We start from the raw sequence: 19,240 nt of genomic DNA, 5'->3' as shown, positions 1-19,240 counted from the left end.
TCTCACAGAGAATGGGCTTAGGTTGATGATTATGACTATTTATCTCCTTACCCCAAGTCATTCTCCATCCTATCTGCCTTGCCCTGTTGCCCAGGAAGCTTATACCATGGATTGAATCTCATGTGTTTTTATTACTGATTGATTTTAATCAAGGTTCTGTCAAGGCATTCACAGGAGATCAGAATATAGGACAAAGGAGAAGTCCAGGTATTTCTCCATTGCTCTTCCCACACTCAGCACTGAAGTTATTACAGTGGTGTGGCATATTTATGGGAATTGGAGCCTAGCCGTCTTTAAAAATTTAAACAGTACTTTTCTTAACATTCTCTCCATACCTGCAATCTAACTTACTGTCCTCCCCCTCTCCTGTCGTGGACCACCCATTTCCATAGCCCACCACAAAACCACACCCTTCCTGTTATGTTCTACACTTCCCTATTCCTAACTTCTGCCCTAAGCCTAGCAACTGCTTCTTAGCTTGTGTGATTGGCTACCCTCCCCTGACGTACATGCCCCGACTCCACCCCTCCTCCAAACTGTATATAACCCGAGCTCACCAAGCGTCGGGGTCCTTTTTAGCCCTTGAGCCCCTGAGCACACGAGTCTTTGCTATGTAACAATAAAGTAGCAGTGTGCAACAATTGGCCTCCGGCTCAAGTCTTTTTAGGACCCTCGGCGGGGAACCCTGCCGAGCATCGGCTCACTTTAGTCCACTTATCCGGGCCCAGAGCCCCCTCACCCCCACCCGGTGAAACGTCCAAACACCCTGACGCCGCGAGGCAGGAGGCCCAAGAGCCGTAGCGCCCTCTTTAGCCCCTGCGACATCACCGCGGCAACTGGCGCCCGAACAGGGACCTCGACGACGTTCCACCGAAGACTAGGACCTCCTAGACTAAGGTAAGACCCCCCTCCAGACTGTGTCCGCCTAAATAAACGCCCGTCCTAGTTTTGCCTTTGGTGGCCACTAGTCCCCTCTAAATTCTTCACTATGGGTGCCTCCATCACCAGGGCCCAAGTTCCACAGGTGCGTGCCCTAGCCGCCCTGTTAGACACTCATAAGTGTAACTCGAAAAACACCCGCCTTCCGGCCATCATGGCGGCATACCTGATGACGAAGGGGCGAATGGTTCTCTTCCGCCTTCTTCTTCAGGCCCAAAGCCGGAAGGGGATAACAACCTATACCCCGCCCTCCCTAAGAGAGCGGATGCCGAGACTTCTAGTCCCTCCCTCGTTCCCTCCGCCCCTCCTCCTGCCACTCTTCCTCCTCCCCTTAGCAACACCAACCCCTTTTCGTGCTCTGGGACAGAGATGCTGGAAGCACCACCGCCATCTTACGCACCCCTGCCGCCATCTTATGCAGGGGCGTGCCCTTGGCAGCCGCCATCTTGTGTAACCCAGCCGCCACTTTGTACGTCCCGGCCGTCCTGTCCTAATCCCGTGGACGGCACTCCCACTCCCTCTTTGGGTCCACTGTGGCCGCAGGCTCGGCCGCTACCGCCCTCGCAGGCAACACTCTTCCCCATTAATCTCACCCCTATGTCGCAACGTCTGTTCCCTTGGGTTCCTCACAGCGAGGAAGACATAAAACGGCTATGTAAGGCAGTGAAGGAGGATGGCCTTACAGGTCCCTATGCTACTCATCTCCTTGAGGGGCTGGCTCAAGAACTTAATACCCCTCATGATTGGACCTCACCAGCCCGAGCTATTCTCACCCCTGGTCGGGTTGTAGACTGGAAAGCTCATTTCAATTCAGAAGCAGAGAAAGCCGCACGGGAGATGGCTATGCAACAAGGTCCTCCGGAACTAGGCCTCCCTCTCGAAAGCTTTCTTGGAACGGGGCCCTATTTTGGCCCATCTGTCTATTTGCAAGCCCCATACGCCTTTTTCCTCAAACTGAGAGACGTAGGCTTAAAAGCTTTCCGCAGTTGCTCTGCGGCCAAACCTGAGCGGCTCTCCGCCCTAAATCAGAAGCCAGACGAGGACTCTGCCTCTTTTGTCTCAAGGGTGCAAGAGGCTTGCCAGAAAAGAATTGCCGATGAGCAGGGACAAAACTCTCTCGCCAAAGACCTCATCTTTAAGGGTGCCCGGCCCATTTTCAAACAGGCATTAATGGGCATAAAAGAAAAAACCATCTCTGACTGGGTACTCGCTTGTTCTAACGTCAACCCCTCCACTGAAAGTTTGGCTACTGCCTTATCATCCGCCCTTTCTAAGTCCCTTACAACAGTTCTCCGCTTCTCTCAAGAGTGCTTTCGCTGCGGGGTATCGGGACACTTTACTCGGGAATGCCCCCAGTGACCAGCCCAGCGACCTTTACTCGGGAATGCCCCCAGCGACCAGCCCAGCGACCGGAACCTCAACCCCCTAATCCTCAACAGCCCCGCTCCTAGCGCAGGGACGCGGTTTTACTTGTGTCTTTCCAGAAAGTAAACCTCAGCCGCTGTGGATCCCTTCCCGTTGTGTCCGGCCTGCCACAGCCTCCACTGAAAAGGAAAAATCTAAAACTCCGTCGCAGTGAGTTAACAAATGTCTGTGCACCCTTACTAACTCTTTAAAAAATTTTTTTGCTTTCTGTGTATCGTAGCGTGTTTCAACTTACTTATCTTCCTTTCTTAATATGCTGAAGGCCATCCTTGCCGCTTCTGCCCCTCGCCTTCCCCCTTGGCTCCTACCTATAACCCTCCTTTCACTTGCAGTTTTTTTCCACAGTTTTCTCAACGGAACCGGGGGCCGGCCCCCAGCCAACTGAACTGTGGGCCGCGGTGCAGAACCCCGCCCCCCCCCGGGGTCCTTTTCATCACTCCGGAGAGTCCTTTTTTCCCACAGCTCTTCCATACTAACTGTTCGCTTAATCTCCCCTGCGACCCACATCACCTCAACGCCACTAGCCCTCTAAATGTCTCTTTCACGCCCCCTCTCTCAGCCTTACTATTTGTCGCCAACCTTACTTCTAACCCGGATCAATTCCCGTGCGTCTCAGCCTCCGTCTGTCCCCCAAAATTCCCGAACTGTATCCCCCTCCTGTGTACCAATTACCCGTCAGCGACTACGAACCTCCCCAGCCTCTTTCTTCGCGGGGCATGGTGGCCCATTCCCCCCAAACCCACCTCTAACCTCGAAAACTTCCATCATCATCCCCCCTCCCAGTCTGGCTGTTCCTCCCCCCACCCTTCTAAAACTCGGCGGCCTAAGAATATATCCCTGCGCCTCCACTGGGTCAAGTGCAGGAGACCTAAACCCCTTGCGGTCACTTCCTACTATGCCCTTTACTCCCCCTCCTTAACTAACGCTTCCGACGATAGCGCCCCCCAATACCGTGAAACTCATCTTCAGGTTACGACTACTCTTGATGTCTCCACTGATCGCCTCTTTGGTGCTCCCATTTTCTCCTTACACAAACTCTGCGGCAAGTACGCCTGCCTCGATCTCCGCCCGCTCCTCTGCCTAGGGGGCTATAGCCTCTGTAACGGCACAAGTAATGTCTCACTGTCAAGCAGGGCAGAACCCAAAACCTCTTCCTGCATAGATATAACCACCTACATCTTCGTCAAACCCCCATTCTTCTTCTTACAGTGTGCACGAGTTGACCCCGTCAGCAATTGCGTGCTGAGTAACTACTGGAACCCTAATCTCCCCTTTACTTTCATTGTCCTTCAACCTAGGTTACTTTGGATCCCCATTAATGCCACCACCTGGATGGCCCCTCAACTCCCTCTCACCCCATATCATCTAGGTACCCGCTCCCTCACTCGAATGCGATGAGACTTTGGTATTTCCGCAGCCATAGCAGCCGCCATCATTGCAGCAGTCGCCGCCAGCACCGTAGCAGCCATTACCCTGACCCAGACTTCCACCACCGCAGAGGTCCTTCTCAATGTTACCCAACAAACTGCTAAAATATCCCACACCCAGGAAAGCATCAACCACCTCATGCATACTGCCATCTACAATCTACAGCAGCAAATAGACTTAATTGTGCTTGATGTTAAAGCACTTTTTGAATTAGCCTCTTCCACTTGCGATAGTCGTTACCCCTTCACCAAAATCTGTGTTACCCCTATGCCTGTCAACCACTCTGTCCCCCGCCTCTCCCTGCGTGACTGGATCTTTACTTCTTTCAACGATTCTTACTGAAACTATACTCACACCCTTCAGACTCAAATCTTAGAGCTTAAACAAACTATAGTCCCTTCCATCACCTCCTCCCTCTTTTCTGACCTGTTAAGTAAATTTACCTCCTTCTTCAAACCCTCCAATCTCATCTTCTACGGCCTTTTACTCCTCGCTGTCGTAGGCATAAACAACAAACTAACCTCCTAGCCTTAGCAGCTCTTGAACTCCAAAACCCCTTCGCCGACGCGGACAACCGTCGGCAGGCGCAGGTTTGGCTGGCCAGTGTGGCTCACCCCCAGGACTGACCACCCTGGGGTCTTGGTGCTGCTCCCGGGACTGGTCCTCTTGTGGAGCCTGCATCATGCTGTTGTAACTCTGGCCATGCTTACCGTGTGTCTCCGCCACTTCTGTGTCCTCTCCATTCCCCTACGGGGGCTGCACGTTACCAGAGAACGTGCATCTGGAGCCGCTGTACGGCTACCAGATGGGTACCGCTGGGTGCGACACAAAGTAGTCGCAGGAGAGGGCCACTCCAGCAGGCCTCCTCTGGCTCTTCTGGGGCACATGAGATTTGCATAAGGGTCGGCTCAGCACATACCCTTCCCCTGAAATTCTGAGCCTCACGTGCAAGGGGAATCTCATCCCTACCCCTCCCAGCAAAGGTTCATGCCCGCCACTTGTCACACAAGTGTGTTCTTTAAAAGAAAAAGGAGAGGAATTGTGGCATATTTATGGGAATTGGAGCCTAGCCGTCTTTAAAAATTTAAACAGTACTTTTCTTAACATTCTCTCCATACCTGCAATCTAACTTACTGTCCTCCCCCTCTCCTGTCGTGGACCACCCATTTCCATAGCCCACCACAAAACCACACCCTTCCTGTTATGTTCTACACTTCCCTATTCCTAACTTCTGCCCTAAGCCTAGCAACTGCTTTTTAGCTTGTGTGATTGGCTACCCTCCCCTGACGTACATGCCCCAACTCCACCCCTCCTCCAAACTGTATATAACCCAAGCTCACCAAGCGTCGGGGTCCTTTTTAGCCCTTGAGCCCCTGAGCACACGAGTCTTTGCTATGTAACAATAAAGTAGCAGTGTGCAACAATTGGCCTCCGGCTCAAGTCTTTTTAGGACCCTCGGCGGGGAACCCTGCCGAGCATCGGCTCACCTTAGTCCACTTATCCGGGCCCGGAACCCCCTCACCCCCACCCGGTGAAACGTCCAAACACCCTGACGCCGCGAGGCAGGAGGCCCAAGAGCCGTAGCGCCCTCTTTAGCCCCTGCGACATCACCGCGGCACAGTGGCTATATGCTTCTTGGATAAGAGCTTGTCCCAAGCAACTTCTTTGTTTTCAAAGCTCTAAATGCCCTATTTCCTCCTCTTATTGGTTCAGGGTTAGAATATACTAATCTCTAAATATCTCAAAATAGCTTATTAGTTCTTATAACTTTGAGTTTAATCTCTAAATAGCTCCTTCATTAAAATCTGTTCAGTTGAAACATCTGGCTTGAGTTCCATTTCAACCAAGGACCCAGATATATAGAGTGGCAATGTGTTTCTTCTTTCTGGAATGAGGTTTTTCCAGGACTTGGACAGCCCTGAGTAGAGGGTATACCAAACCTCATACAACCTTAAACACAGATCTAGGAAAATCACACTATCCAGTTACAAAAACTACCTCTAACTTGGCAAATTGATGGGAACTAATATTCAGGTACATAATACACATTTTTACTCTGTTACCAGAGGCATCTTATTTCAGATTGCTCATAGGATGTAGATGACAAATACTTGGTACCTTTGTGCTACATACTAAAGTCTAGTATTTTTGGAATGCACAGTAGTTTCAGTCTCCAAGACACTGATCTGAAAGGTTTGGCTAGGGCATCTGCAATGTCTAGGAAATATCTCAAATTTAGCCTTTCAAAAACCAAACATTTCTAGCCCTCCAAGCTGACACCCATCCCCCGCCTCCCTCCAGCTTTCCTCCATTTATCTAGATGTGCAGGTAAAAAATCTTCAAGGCTTTACTGAACCCATTTTTCAATCATAACCCTTGTCAATTTTTCATAAAATCTGTCAACTCTAATTTCAAAAAATACCTAGAATCTAACTATCATCTACTTTCTCAATTATTGCCCATCACCTCATAATTAATCTTTCTGCTTCCATTATGGCTACTCCTAAGGTACATTTTCCACACAGCAGAATGAAACTTTGAAAATGTGGGTTAGATTGTGTTACATATGCTGCCTTCCTGAGTCAATTCTATACTCTTCATGGTGCTATCTGATCTCACTTTATTTTCTGAGTGAATAATCTAATTATCCCTCCCTATTTCACTTGGCTCCATCCATCCATCCACAGGATGCTTTACTCTTTCTTGAAAATATCAAAAACCCTCCCTTCATCTACCCTTACTGTCACTATTTGCTCTTCCTAGAATGCCTCAGATGTCTATATATGTTGCTGTTTCAGTACCTAAACATCTGTATTCTACCATTAGGATCAAGAATGGTTGTCTTCCCTCTCCATCTAAAGTGAGACTACATTTCCATCTCCTTTACACACATACATTTGTATCTACATCACCTAGCTCATGACATACATTTATCTCTTTATTGTTTGTCTTCTGAAACTATAATGCAAGCTTACTGGAGGGAAGGGATTTATCTGTTTGTATTTTTCCAGAGTTATGTGCCTAGTGCTGAGTGGATTTACAGCATACAAGGTGTTAATCAACATTTTTAAAATGTTGAAATAAGTGAGGTAGAGTGGAGCAGGTGAGAGGAAGGGAGGCCAAGAGTAGATGAGGTCAGCTACCAAATCAGCATGGTTGGCCAGAAGATAAGTTACTGGAATAGAATAGCAGCCACTGAAGGAAACCACTGGAGCAGACCAGTATCCCACAGACAAGATCTGCCAGAGAAAATGAGAAATATAACTGGAGCAAAACAGAAGTTCTAGATGGTAAAGTTGGGGGAAAAAATGATAGAAAATTGTCAAGTTCTGCCATAATACCCCAGAGAAGATTCGAACCACATGAAAATATGAAATACATAGATGGACAAGAGCATATGAGCTATCAGAATGGAATGATGGGCACCTTTCATGATTTCGGAGTCAGTCAGGCATAGGAAACTTGACCAAAAAGAATTGAAAGGAAGATTTCTAGCTGAGAGATTAAAAACAGAAACTTACAATGGAGAGTGCCACTTAGAGTTATCATAGGGCTTTATATAAAAAGGAAAAATGCCCTTGCCCATGGTGAGAGGAAAATATTGCACATTAACTATTGAAAGAATCACATAAGCCAGGCAGCCCAGATAGTCAGAACTGGGTTTTGTTTTTTGTCTGCATTATTTTGCTTTATCCCCCTCAACCCTCCTCAATATTGACAAATATTGTCACAAAACTGAGAATATATAGACACTGAATTTTTCTTTTTGATATTTCACACATGCTGGCTTCTGGGTTATGGAGAGAGAAAAAGGGGGGGGGGGTGGATTAGAATTCCAAGTAGAGAATCTACCATTAGGAAGCTGAGAGTGATGAGATAAGTTAAATGCTGCATAAGACTTAATTTACTAGAGCTAGCACAGATGCTGGAAAATTATATTCATGTTGTGCTGGTTTGAAAATCTTATATATCCCAGAAAACTATGTTTTAATCCTGACTCAATCTTGTGGGAGCAGTCTTTTCTTTTAACCCTGTTTCAATACGTAGGTTGGAATTTTTTAATTAGATTTTGTTTAGGGAGATGTGACACACCCAGTTGTGGGTATTAACTTTGATTAGATGGAGATGTGATGCCACCCATTTCAGGTGGGTCTTAACTGGTTTATTGGAATCCTTTAAAAGAGGAAACATTTTGCAGAGAATCAGAAATGACAGAAACAAGAGAAATGAGAGAAATGACAGAGTCTAGAGAAATAGCAGAAGCCTCAGAGCAGGAAGAAAATTCACAGCAGGGCTGACACAGATGTGGACACATGGAGAACAGAGGCACAGATGTTTGGACATGCTTGGAGCCCAGCAGATGTCACCATGAGATGTTAAGCAAACCAGAACCTGGAGAGTCACATGCAGCCACATGACTGACTATCCAGCAGACAAAGGTGTTCCTAACCCATAAACATGACTTGAATTAAGGTGACTTCTTGCTGGTGCCTTAATGTGGGCATTTTCATTGCCTTAGAACTGTAAACTTGTAACTTATTAAATTTCTCTTTCTTAAAAGTCATTCCAGTTCTAGTGTATCGCATCCTGACAGCTTGCAAACTAACACACACCTATGTATTTTAATGAACGACACAGTGACTAAAGTCCAAAAGTAGTTTGGACATGTGGGCCATAGTTGTTTCCTTTAGGGGATTTAATGTTTATTTCAAAAGAAGAAATTGATTTAATGTTTATTTAAAAGAAGAAATTAGTGCCAGTATATATTGATAGTAAGATATACTAGTTTTCAGTACTTCTTTATTAATTCCTCAAACAAATAGCATCTGATATCCACTCCCACGATCTGCTGAAGTTATTCTTTTTTTTTTTTTTTTTTAGAAAGAGGGAGGAAGGGAAGGAAAGACAGAGAGAGAAGGAAGGAAGGATGGAAGGAAGGAAGGGAGGAAGAAAGGGAAACATCTTTAAACATTTTCTTGTTTTATTGTATTTTGTTTGTTTGTTTGTTTTTTACATGGGCTGGGGCCGGGAATCGAACCGAGGTCCTCCGGCATGGCAGGCAAGCACTTTGCCCGCTGAGCCACCGCGGCCCGCCCCTGAAGTTATTCTTGAAAACATTTTTAGGGATAGCCTAATTGTTAAATCCAAAGAGTGCCTTGTAGTTTTACCTCACTGCTTCATTTCACCATGTTGGGTTTTCTCAGTATGATTGAAACACTTTACACTTTATTTCTTTAGTCCATGATATAATAAATCCTTCAATATTTTAAAATTTGTTTTATCAGACATCCTTTGCTTGCCCTTTCAAGTCTGTGTGTGACCAGAGTTCCATACTTTCAACATTAAAAAAAATATATGCACACTCTTCCTAGGCATCTTATTTATTTTCCTAGTCTTGACTACCAGCTATATTGACAGTTAATGACTCCAAAATCTATATTTATATACCAGTTAACTTCCCTAAGTTTTAGTTTCCTGTGGTGCTGCCTCCAACTTGATTTAAAATAAGTATAAAAATCTCACTGGTCTAAAACTGCACTAATCGTATTTTCTGCTTCTCTATTATCTTCTGTGACATTTAATGGTAATCAGTTGCCCATTCTCAAAACCTAAGTGTTACTCTTTTGTTTTGTTGTCTTTCACATCCCATATTAAATCAACCACCAGTTTTCAATTATTTTATTTTCCATATGCGATTCACACCCATCCATTATTCCCCATATTTATTTCTAATTCCTCAATTCATATTTCTAAAAATTCTTTCCTTAATGATTGCAATAGCTTTTCAAGTGATTTAGCCTTATCTTTCTCAAACCCCTTGTATTAGTTTCCTAGGGTTGCCATAGCAAATGAACACAAACCCAGTGGCTTCAAATGATAGAAATGTAATCACTCACAGTCTGGAGGCCATAAGCGCTAAATCACAGTGCCAGAAAGGCTGTGCACATTGCAAAGGCACTCGTGGAGAATCCTTCCTTGCCTCTTCCAGCTACTGGTGACTCCAGGCTTTCCTTGGCTTGTGGGTTCGTAACACCACGCTCTCTCCATTTGTGCATGGACTATTCCATTTTCCAGTATATCTCTCCTCTGTGTGTCTCTTATAAGGATAATTTTCATTGGATTTAGGGCCCACTTGTCTATTCCTGGATGATTTCATCTTGAGATTCTTAGTTACTATTGACAACAACTCCTTTTCCAAACAAAGTCACGTTCACAATTTCCTGGGATTAGGATGTGGGCATATATTTGGAGGCCTATCACCTAACCCACTACCCCCATCAAAAAATTAAAATTAACTTTCAAGATGCATATTATTTCAAATTAACTTGACCCACATAAATGATCCTCAGTTGTCTGTAAGAAAAAAAAAATCTAAACTTTACAACACAAAAGTCAAAGACATCAAGTATTTAGCCACAGCCTAGTTTGCCACATTTTTAGCCTCTACCTGATGATGATTTTACACTTTAAGAATACTTTAACACATCATGCTTTTGATTTTGTTTGTCTAAATATCACATATATTTAGCTACTTATCACCAACATTTCATAAATCTTTTATCGGGTGTCATAAATTTAGGAAGCTAATTAATGAGCACCAGATGCTGTATCTCATACTACTCTTTTATACTATCATAAAATTCTGTGCAGATGTCCCCAAACAGTAGAATGGATATTTAAAATATGGTATGTTCAAACCATAGGGTATTGTACAACAATGAGAATACATTAATCTCAAAAATATATTGTTGAGTTAAAGAAGCAAAGAGAATGCATGTTCTATGATTCCACCTACACAAAACTCAAAAAGCATTAGAACAGATGCTACAGGGCAAGAAATTCTAGTAATAATTCTATAATAATTAAATCACAAAAAAATCTACATAATCAAATATTAGGTCATGGCTACATTTTAAAAGAAGAATGTGTATTATACATTTGAAACCCAAATTCATGTCTATGAAATGAACATATAATGCTGGTACTATTCAGAATAACTAAAAACAATGGTAAATATTTTTTAAATTACCATTTATTGGGGTTTCAGTATAAATCCATCACAAGGCATTTTACTTAACACATATTATCCCTAATTATCAGAAGAATCCCCTATGGTGGCTACAAAAAAAGATAGCAGAATTATACACTTCAGAAAGCCAGGGAAATATAAATGAAGGGTTACTTTGAATTCAGCTTTACTTCTATTAACCATATGAAGTCCAAGTATATTTAACATCCTAAACTTGCTGACTTTAAAGAAATTTTTGAAATATGATTTCATGGAGTGCAGATAAAATACTAGGAATCCTTGAGTATTTCTGACTTGCCATCTGGCAACAATAGTGATAATAATAATAATAATAACCATAATATTTCAGTATTAATTGACAGGTTACTATGTGTCAAATAGTATTCTATTCTTTTTATGTACATAATCTCTTTCAATTCTCATCTAAACATCATATGCCTATATACTATTATAAAACATTCATCTTGGAAATGGACAAGAGAGTAGGAAACGCTAAGACTTAAGCTGGCTTATTCCTTAAAGATAACATATAAATTTTAAAAAAGGGGGATTGAAATGAATGAATATCTTCACTTTTACATTATCCTTCATGGCCTGACAATTTTGCAAGCTTACATTTGAATATGGGTTACTAAAATCCCACTAACCAGAGCCCCAAATACAGGAGATAAAATAATTGGAATAATTACTGTCCACCACTTTGGGGAAAAATGAAGGAAAAGCCCATGGAAACAAGAGTAGAATATGACCATTTCATGTCATAATAAAAGACCATGTCATAGATTGGAACAAGAATGAGGTTTTGCCTGCTGGTTGGACATGTGAAATTATTTAAATCTGATCATTAATCAATGCAATTTTTATGAGTTCATTTTAAAAGTTATGTTGATGGGTATAAGCAGAAAAAACAACATCATTCATCCCTCATTCCTCCTTTTGGTGTGATATTGTCAATGAGTTCTTCCCTGTACTATGACAGAAATTTTGAGGAGGCACCCTTCTCCTTTTATTTTAATTATTTCAGATTATGCAATTATTGTAATCCATTAGAACATAAAATATATCAAAACCCCAATGTTAACTAATGTTTTCTATTTAAAGATTCTCCATTCTAAAAGTTTAGGGCTACTTCATGCTTAAAAATCTGCAGTTGACAGAGGTATTGTGCATAGCCTATCTGCCTTATTTTCTATTTTGTATGCTTTACTTTTTTCTCCATCTGCTGCTTTGAGCTGTACAAGACCAAAGGAAAATAGGGGAGAGATAAGAAATAAGGATCTTATTTGAGTTTAATATAATTATACTCTCATTTTGATTACCTCTAAAGGTAGAAGATGTGTTCTTTCCCTTAAGGGGTGTTTTTGTTTGTGTGTGTTGATTAAAACTTTACTGTCTTACTCCTATTCCTGGTTCTTCCTTAATAACAGCTGGTGAATCCTCAAGCTTGATTGTTTTGACTTCCCATTTAGCCTCTGGGGTTCATCCCGGAGGAGCCTATGGGGGACCCATCAGCAAGTCAGAATTTTTTTGGAAAAGAATCTCTTACATAAATCCAGTATGACTTCACTCAGTACAGCTTGTATGTAGTTCTAGGGAAACATTTACTCCTATCACAATATAGGTTTGAGTACATCTGTTCTCTAATGAAGCTCTTCTTTTTCTATTAGCTACAGCCATCTCTCTATTTTTAGATTTTTTTGGGGGAGTAGGCAAAAATATCTTTCCCCAGTCCCTATGACAGAACAAGCACTTTAATGGGTATTTTGAGAATTTTCACTCATTTACAGTTTTACAGATAAAACATTTTCCTGTACTTCTCCAGGTGGGCTTTTTTAAAGACAGTGGGCTTGCAGGGAATAGAGAAGAATTAACATGACTTTATCACAAACTCAACTCTTGGTGGGATTGGTTTGTCTCTAACTCTAGGCAAAAAATTCTTAGTTCTGTTTCTTAGTCCTGTTTCTCCTGGCTAACCTGGAATTCCTAGACTCCAAGATATGTAGAAGATAGCTATTGCAGACTATGCATTTTTTTATTAATTTCTCTCTCCCTATTTGGGGAGAGAAAAGTAAAAAATAATGTTCATCATGATTAGCTTGATCGTTTATGGAACTCAAACACAAAAGGTAAGGGTAAAGTGAAGAAGTGAGTAGCTGATTTCATTGAGCTGATAATTATATTTTGCAGTACAATGGTGAGTGATGCATATTTGGACACGGAGAAATAAACTACAGAATAAAAATAGTTATAAGCAACACATCCTCTGCACTTCTCTTATTAAGAGCAGGAAGCTAACTGTAGTGATCTATAACTGTTTTTTAAAATAAAATAGCAAGTTGTTTCTTGACAATTTATCATGCCATTTGTTAAAGTACTTCATTTTTTGTAAGAAAATTGGCATGATTGATAGAGATGAGCCTTTCTTACTTCAATGTTCATTCTTGTGACAACTATAAAATGCATTTTTTATCACTGTGTTTTCTCAAGTTTATTCTCTGTGGGAAACAAACTATTATAAGACTTATTTGTTCAACAGGTCCTGCAGAGCTTCACAATTTCTTCCCTCTAGGGTTGTTATTTTTGGTGGAATAAAACAGAGATTAATATTAAATAAAAATTTTAAAATGAATATAAACATATACAAGTAAAATCAATAAATGTCTTAATTTAATATATTTAGAAACATGGAAATCAACACAAGAGAAAGCTATCTCTTGCTTTGCCAAAATTGACACGTTGTTCAAAATTAATACTTAAGATGCATAATAAGCTAATATTTCTCCATTAAACAGTTTAATGACAAGCTTACTTTTTTCTCCAGAATGATTTGCAGCTTTTTAAAATCCTATTTAGTGAAAATGACATATCATGTCCATATGCCTATACCTCATTCCTATTTAGATGTGACATTTCTAAATAATTTTAAATCTTCTTAATTTCTTCACAGCCATTATTCAATACATCAATTCTTTTGTGGATGAGTAGAAAAATGTCTCAGAGAGGAAATCAAATACCCACCCCAAATCATTATCATATATTAGAAGCTGTATGAACTTGGATATCTTATATCTTTTAAAACATACCGCATTTCTAGGTAATCAGCAACATTTAGAGAAATAAATACACTTTTGTCCATAGAGTTGCAATCTAACTCAGTAGCTGTGCACAGAAGCTAAAAATAGTCTGCCTGAGTTCAAAACCAAAATCTGTCATTTATCAGCAATGGTAGCTAAGGCAAATTACTTTGCCTTTTTGTGCCACAATTCTAGCATCTTATCTATAGAATTAGGATAGTAATACACCTACATCATGGTATTTTTTTTCAGCATTCAGTTAGCTAATACAAACAATGATCTTCCAACAGCATATGGCACACACTGGGCAGTTTATAAATTATTGCTATTGATATAATTAGCTTTCACTGGAAAGAAATTTTTCATTAAGTTTCTGGCACATAGTGCCACTCAATCACATTATTTACTTCTATATTCCTACCCCAACTATCAACATTTTTCTAAATCCTGCTTCCTGCTTCATTGAGAGTATTGAGTGTTATTTTACCATTTTAACCAAATTTATTTCAGTTTCAGAAGATGGAATATCTTATTTTTGAAGGAAAAGTCATTCACCTATTCCCTGGATAACATTTCTCTGTTATCTTTCTTTGACTTTACGCCTTAGTCATTTGCTTCTCTATTTTATATGCTTGTTAAGTTGATGGTTAAGTTCATATATCAACTTAGCTAGATCATGGTGTTCAGTTTGGTCAAGGAAGCACTTGCCCGATTGTTCCTTTGAGGATATTTCATGGATTTAAATCATCAGTCAATTGATTACATCTAAGGCTAATACCATCTCTAGTCAACAAAGGAGATTGCCTTCATCAATGAGAGAAGTCGTACCCAGTCAGCTGAAGGTTTGAAAGAGAGAACTGATAATTTCAATATTTACACACATACCAGCACACGCATAGGTTCCCTAGAGAATCCTAATACACATGTATATAGTTTATCTCTTTCACTTTGTACCCTTAACTCCTGACATATTTAAGCATTTATCACTCTTAATCAACCCCTCCCAATCTTTCTTAGCCCCACATGAGATTTCAATATTGTTCAGTCATTCATATTCTACTTAAATCTTCCTGAGCAATAATTTTATGGTATCTCCCTTGTGCTTTTGTTGCTTTTCGCATCGCTTAAATGTTAATGTTTCCTAGGATTCTAAAAATAAGCACTGCTTTTCCTCCTCCCTCTCTATCTTGCCAGTAGCTTTTTCTATTCTCATGAGACTTCCCTACCTGTTTCATGTCTTCATGTTTTAATAATCTATATAACTTTTACATAGAGTAAAATATACTTATCTAAAATACATAGTTCAATGAGTTTTGACAATATCACCCTAGTAAATATATAAACTATTTTATTTACTTCAGGAAGTTACCATTTTGCACCTTTACAATGTGTTATGCATTGGATATTGAATTTAAATATTTAATTGAATCAATATAAAACAATATATCACAATTGATTTGCTAAATCAGCACACTGCAGGATATTTATAGCATTAAATACTAATCTTAAATTAAATGTTAATCTCAGAAAAATGGTCACAAATCAAAATTTTAAGTTTCTCATGCAAGACTAAACATTAAATTAAGCCCAAATAAAGCAGAAATATGAAAATAATAGAGACAGGAGCATGAACCAATGAAATTTATCCAGAAATAATAGACACAAATTAATTAAACCAAAAGTTGGTGTATCAAACATAAGAATAAAATTGATAAAACTTTAGCTACATTGATCACAGAAAGAGAATGTGGGTGGAGAGAGAAAGAGAGGCAGAACTTGAGTTACAAAATGGAAGAGAGAACATCATTATTTACTCTATAGATGTCAAAAGGGTTATAATGGTACATTATGATCAACTTTGTGCCAATAAACTTGGCAAATTAAAGAAATGAATACATTTCTTGAAAATAACAAACTACCAAAATTTACTTATGAAAACATAGGTAGCCTGAATATCTTTATACATATATATTAATGAATTTTAATTGAAGAAATCCTCACATAAACACATACATACACACACATGCACCCCCAAACATATATACATCCAAACCTTCAGTCCTACATGGCTTCACTGATGAGATCTTACAAACATTTAAGAAATAAATAATACCAATATTATGCAAACTACTTCAGGAAATAGTCAGATAAATATATCACAAGACAAGATTACCAACCAATATTCTTCAAAGTAATTTATCATATTAAGAGAATTAAAAAAAGAAAACCCATACGACTTCTCAAAAGATGCAGGGAAAATATTTGAAAAATTTCAACATTCACTCAGGTTAAATCTCACAGAAAAGTGGAAACTAGAAACGCTGGAGATAGCTAGGGTCCACTTAGGTCAAATTGAAAGAGCAGATTGTGTGCATCTCTTCCCAAAATCGTATTCAGTGACATCGCAGTTGGTCCCTTGAAATGCACAATGGTGGAGGTAGTCATACCACAGAAACTGGTGAAAGCTATGATTAATCACCATTTATTAATTTACTTGCTTACATATTCATTCCTTCACTTCAGAGAGGCTTGTAAAAACTTTGCCAGCACACCACTGCATGGCATTACTAAAAATAATCAAACAGCTAGTGGCATAAGTAGTAGGAAACACAGACTGCTTCCCTCTTACTCAAAAATTAGATAAAGATACGTTCACTAACCCCTTTTATTCAGAATTGTGCTGGTTATCTTAGCCATAACAATAAGACAATTAAAAATGAAAAATGGAAAGGATAGACAAAAAATGTCATTACTCACAGATTATATAATTGTTCATAAGAAGCCCCTTCAAAAAAGTTTTTTTTTCAAAAGATAATAGAACTCCTAAGTAAATTTAGCAGGTTTTTAGAACACAAGGTAAAGTTACAATAATTAATTGTATTTCTGTATAATAGCAACCAAAACTGGGAATTAAAGCTAGGAAAAATACCAATTACGAAAACATTAAAAATGATGAAATGTTCATGAATAAGTCTAACAATAAGTCTAAAATATCTGCAAGGTTTGCATTCTAAAAAATTAATGAAATAATGTAAAAAATACTAAATAATTTGAAACACAATGTTCAAGAATTGAATATCAATATTTCTGAGATGTTAATTCTTTCCAAATTGGCATGTTCCAAGTAAATTCAATCAAAATTCAAACAAACATTTATTATAAAAACTGAGACACTGACAATGAAATACATAAGGCAAAGCAATATATAAATTATAGTAAAAATAAATAAATGAATGGATAAAAGAGAGTAAAATTGGATATACATCATGATTTCAAGATATCATGTGTCATGATTTCAAGGTATTGTATCAAAGGTATAAAATAAAACTGCAAAAGCCAATATTGAATGATATTGATACAAATAAAGATTTAAATATTAATAAAATTGATAAACCTTCTGATAAATGTTCAATTAATTTTTTCAAAGATGACAAGGCCATTCAATGGAGAAAGGATAGTTGTTGAAGAAATGGAACCAAAAATTAACACAGCTAAATACCAGCAAAAAGAAAAATTAAGAAACTTGACCCAAATAAATTCAAAATAGATGACAGAAATTATTATAAATTCTAATGTTGAAAGAAGAAATCATAGGCCGATGTTTGTGACCTTTGCTTCTTAGATAGCATACCAAAAGCATTAAACATAAAAGAGAAACAGAAAAATTTGTACTTCCTTAAAATTTAAAACATGTCTGTTGAAAGACACTATTAAGAAATCAAAAGTCGAGACATCAATTTGAAGAAAATATTTGCAAAATACATTTAATAATGGGCTTGTGTACAGACTATATAAACTTTTGCAGCAGATTTATATATTTTTGTTCCCATTTATTTTTCTTTTTAAATCTTTTTTGAGTTCCAGTTATACTTTTGTTGAAATATTACATATTGCTTCCCAGATCTTTATGAGCTTCAGTTAATTTTCCTTCAATATTTTTCATTTTCATTCTTCAATTTTTAAAATTTCTATGAACATATATTCAAGCTCACAGATTCTTCTTTTGTTGTTTTCAATATGCTACTGAATCCTTCTATCAAATTTTTATTTCAGTTTTAAAACTTTTCAACATTTGAATCACCTAAAAAAAAATAGTGTCGACTTTTCTATTAAGATTCCCTAGGTATTTTTCATTGATAATATAGCACCTTCAATTCCTTGAAATTATTTTCTTTAAATACTTTGAACATGTTCATATTAGATGTTTAAATGGAATTTTTGGATATATTTTATATATTCATATACCATACAATATTCCAAAGTATACGATCAGTGGTTCACAGTATCATCATATGGCTGTGCATTCATCACAATTGACTTTTGAACATTTTCATTACTCCAAAAATAAAAATAAGAATAAAAATAAAAGTAAAAACACACACCCCAAACATCCCATACCCTTTATTTTCCCTTATTATTTCTTTATTTTTGTCTTTATTTTCTTACTCGTCTGTCCATACACTGGATAAAGGGAGTATCAGTCACAAGGATCTCACAATCACATAGACACACCTTAAATGCTATACAGTTCTACTCATCTTCAAGAATCAAGGCTATTGGGTTGTAGTTCAACAATATCAGTTATTTCCCTCTAGATACTCCAATACAACAAAAACTGAAAAGGGGTGTCTATATACTGCATACAAATAACCTCCAGAGTGAACTCTTGACTCTAATTGAAATCTCTCAGCCACTGAAACTTTATTTTGTTTCATTTCTCTTCCCCATTTTGGTCAACAGGTCTTTCTCAATCCCATAATGCCAGGTCCAGACTCATTCCTAGGAGTCTTGCCCCACCTTGCCAGGTGCCAGGGTGATGTGTACTCATGGGCATCATGTCCCATGTAGGAGTAGGGCAGTGCGTTCACCTGCAGAGTTAGCTTAAAGAGAGAGGCCACATCTGAGCAACAAAGGAGATTCTGTGGAGGTGACTCAGGCATAATCATAAGTAGGTTAACTTCTCCTTTGCAGAAATATGTTTCATAAGAGCAAGCCCATTAACTTGACAGGTCTTCCCCAGGTGGGGAAGTTTAATATTTCTATCAACTTGGTGCATCTTCCCCTGGAAAAGTTTAATATTTCCACATTTTCCACTAGTCCCTCAAGGGGACTATGAAAATACTGTTTTATCTTCTGTCAAAATTACTCTGGAGGGCGGGTCACGGTGGCTCAGCAGGCAAGAATGCTTGCCTGCCAGGCCAGAGGACCCGGGTTCGATTCCTGGTGCCTGGCCATTGAAAAAAAAATTACTTTGGAATGTATCAGGGAATCACACTAATAACAAGATCTCACTCCCTATTCAAGGTTTCATGTGATTATGGTATTTGAGTAAGTTTACTATACA

At 39.2% G+C, this 19,240-nt stretch overlaps 1 long non-coding RNA gene across 1 annotated transcript in view; it reads left to right on the top strand.

Moving 5' to 3' along the window:
* Window positions 1–266: 266 nt before the first annotated feature.
* Window positions 267–19,240, top strand: part of LOC143686448 (uncharacterized) — a 64,858-nt gene continuing 45,884 nt past the window's right edge. Inside the window, exons 1-2 of the long non-coding RNA XR_013177156.1 lie at window positions 267–897; window positions 2,424–2,514. This is a non-coding gene — a long non-coding RNA (uncharacterized LOC143686448). The remainder of the gene's footprint in view (window positions 898–2,423; window positions 2,515–19,240) is intronic.

Source organism: Tamandua tetradactyla, chromosome 6 (genome assembly GCF_023851605.1).
Source record: "Tamandua tetradactyla isolate mTamTet1 chromosome 6, mTamTet1.pri, whole genome shotgun sequence".
NCBI lineage: Eukaryota > Metazoa > Chordata > Mammalia > Pilosa > Myrmecophagidae > Tamandua > Tamandua tetradactyla.
Note: the sequence above shows the minus strand (reverse complement) of the source record. Positions and strands in the feature narration are given on the sequence as shown.